We start from the raw sequence: 3,456 nt of genomic DNA, 5'->3' as shown, positions 1-3,456 counted from the left end.
CTGAAACTATTACCATAATTGATTTGAGTTTAATAGTGATATCATTTATTTTCAACAGGTTTAAGTTTAATTCTAGACTAACGATAATGAATCCGTACATACTAAAATGTACAGTAAGGTTTCAGCGTGACTGAAACTATATGTATACATGTAACTATCTTCAAATGTGGCAAGTAAGGCGATTAAGAACCTTACTAAGTAATTAATTGAATTTGAAAAGAAAAACTGATGTCTGATCTTGTTTAATGCATATGATGAAATCATTAATCTTAGGTACTCGGGCACGTGTATATATGTGTATACATTCTTTGTCCAGGTGACCTCCTCTGTGATTTGCCTGTATATTCTGTGTGGATTGCAGGGTTTTTTCTGTCAGGAGTGAACAAAAGACTGTTACATAACATATACACAGTACGAAGCGTGAGTTTATAACTGGAGCCCGGCGGGAATTTTTTTTCAATTTGTGTGTACCTGAGTTAGTAAAACTGATAAGTAAATTATAATTATTTAGTAAAATAAATTAATATACCTATTTTGTAAGACTCCTTCTTAAATCATTTAGTTATCATTTGAATGAACCTTGAGGTACATTAACTAATTAAGCAAACAAATTAAGGTAAAGTCGTTATAAATTTTTACAAATCGTACCAAATATTCGTACAACCTGAAGTTTAGAGCTAATTCATTTCTTTTTTAATACCACGCCAACACATGTACACAGGAATTTAAAAAAAAAAAATTCTACAGTTGATAATAACAAGTAAAACCCACTTGGAGTTTGAGTCTAATAAAATAATTGTTTAATTATTTACATGCATTTCAGACTTTACTGCATGTATGACTGTATCATGATTCACTGGCGTCGGAAGCAAATTGAAAGAGGGGGGGGGGGGGGGCTAGACTAATCCTCAGAAATATTGAGGAAAACCCCTAAAAAACCCTAATTCCCAAAATCATGAAAATCCTAATCCGTGGGGGGGGGGGGGGGGGGTATACCTATACTATATACTTCCGAAAATATATATCCCTACCCGAATTTTTTTTCCCAAAATCATGAAATTCCTAACTCGAGTCGGGGGGGGGGGGGGGGGGGCTAGTATGCCTATTACTCCAACTTCTCAATCTTTCAAGGTAAATTTAGGAACAATTACATTTCCGGCGAGAAAAAGTGGGGGGGGGGGCTATATGCCTATTGGTTAAGTCTAACTTTGCACTAAGCCCCCCCCCCCCCCCCCCCCCCCCCCCCGGTTCGACGCCTATGTGATTCGTGCATTTCTATACTTTGTATTTTCTTTCTGTACTGTAAACACAGATATTAATACATGTTTATGAAACATGCACATGTTTCTGTTATAAGATATAATAAGCATTATTTATAATTTTACTGAAGTTATACGTTATATTACAAAATCAGTTTAAAATCCAGCACTAGCCATGTGGTGCACGTGATTTTAATCCCATTTTTAAATTTGATTATACATTCGTATACATTTGATGTAGAAAGTATACCAAATAATTAAGATTATATTTTGTTTATATATCAGTCCGACGTGTACGTCTTACTTCCCGGCTTGTTTAACGCGTTTGTATTTTAATTTCGTAAGTATTCTTAACGTACTAATCATCGCATGACCAATCAGTGCACATGTGTAACTGTAAAATAATTGCCATCAATTCATCGTAGTTGTAAATTCACCGTACGGGTGAACGCTGTTAACCGGACCCCGTTAATTGATCGGCATCTAATTATATTTGTGATTTCTGTGTGTTCATGCAGAACCTGCTCTGTGATGAACATAATATTTTCACACCTCTATAATTTGAATAAGAATATGACCGTGCTTAGAATCGCGGTGAAAATTGGACAAGTCAAGACTAACTTGTCAGTAAACTATATATGGCTCTATTATATTTAGTTTGGCAAAATCGTCAGTACATGTAAATACAATATAGTTAAAGACAAAATCTGATACATATGTCTCATTAAAACTTGTTTTATTTCATTAGACATTTGTAAACAAACGGTCGGCCATTTTTTTGGGTTAATCACGTGTTACAAATACAATAGTGTAACAAACACACGCCAATACTTTGTCGTATTTAACCAGGAAATACTGACTCCGACAATTCTTATTTAAAATAAATATACATGTAAAAAGTATACTATTCGGTAAAAAACGATAATTTTGATTAAACATCATTCATTTTAAACTATCCCAAGATGCACTTTTCCAAGATTTAGCGGGTTCTGATTTGTCAGTATTGGCGCACTTTATGATTCCGAGCGAAGCTTACAATGGACAAGAAGGTGCTGTTGTAAAATGGAGAACTGAGAAGCATTAATAGCCTCTACAACAAGGAGATAATGCAGGAATGAAGAACTCATGTCAAGGTAACTTAATTCACAATATAGACACTCCCAATAACATTTTCAAGGCTATAATTTATCTCTCATTTGTAAACGAGATCTCGCGCCATCAAATCAAGATGGCGTCATTTTTTCAAACTTGGTTCGGCGTTTTAATTTTATTACCGTATCTCTTTTAAATATACGTTTTGACCAAGTTAACCATTAACCAACTTTATATGCATGATAATCAAGATTATCCAGGGTATACACATACATAATTATATAAAAGTCCCTAATATATGAATGCTTGGTTGGTAAACATGGTAAACAAGACGAACAATGAATCTTTCGCACATTATACAATTTACAAACTCTAATTGTAACGAAAAAAATTTATTAATTAAATCCGGAAAATAAAATCTTTCACGTTTTTCTTTTTCAGCATTGACAGCATACAAAGTCAATGTTTCCGGTGATTAGTTGCATCCTCTGTTCGGTGATTCGGGTGAATGTTTTGACCAGCTGGACGATGTGAACGCAAGGTATTGGTTTGAAATTGATTATTTTCACCATTAACTTATACATGTGTTGGATGTTTATAATTTACTTTAGTAATTTTTGGGAAATCCAGGTCTAAGTTCTTGAAAAGGAGGTTGATGGGGGGGGGGGGGGGTGAAACACACTTATTGTTGATAAGTTTTTCCATTGTTTAACAAACAATAATTGAATCAAAATGAAAATAACATAGCTTCAAACATAAAATGAAACATTTTAGACCAGATACTACTGTAGTCATTATATGACATAGTTTAAACAGCAACTGGCAACTGCATAGTAGCTTCTGTATTCAGAATATTATTCAGAATGCTTTTATTACATGTTAGGCTGAATGACTTATGTTTATTGCTTAAAAATCTAAATGAAACTTTATTATTCATGTTTAAGATAAATAAAACAGACATAAAGTACAGCCCAGTGAAAGGAACAAGTTCATCGCAAGAAGAAGAATATTAATGCTACCACTGTCCAGAACTACTAAGTCTGCTGTAGCCATGATGTGATCATATGAGTGCTTCATCGGTCTGGACAATGCTCGAAAGTCCCCA

General features: G+C 34.1%; 1 long non-coding RNA gene across 1 annotated transcript; it reads left to right on the top strand.

Moving 5' to 3' along the window:
- Window positions 1–2,297: 2,297 nt before the first annotated feature.
- On the top strand, window positions 2,298–3,456 carry LOC136271181 (uncharacterized). Its single transcript, XR_010709042.1, has 3 exons — window positions 2,298–2,392; window positions 2,793–2,892; window positions 3,296–3,456. It is a non-coding gene; the product is annotated as an uncharacterized lncRNA (long non-coding RNA).

This window comes from Magallana gigas, chromosome 9 (genome assembly GCF_963853765.1).
Source record: "Magallana gigas chromosome 9, xbMagGiga1.1, whole genome shotgun sequence".
Taxonomy (NCBI): domain Eukaryota; kingdom Metazoa; phylum Mollusca; class Bivalvia; order Ostreida; family Ostreidae; genus Magallana; species Magallana gigas.
The sequence above is the reverse complement of the archived record's forward strand: the minus strand, read 5'-3'. Positions and strand labels throughout refer to the sequence as shown.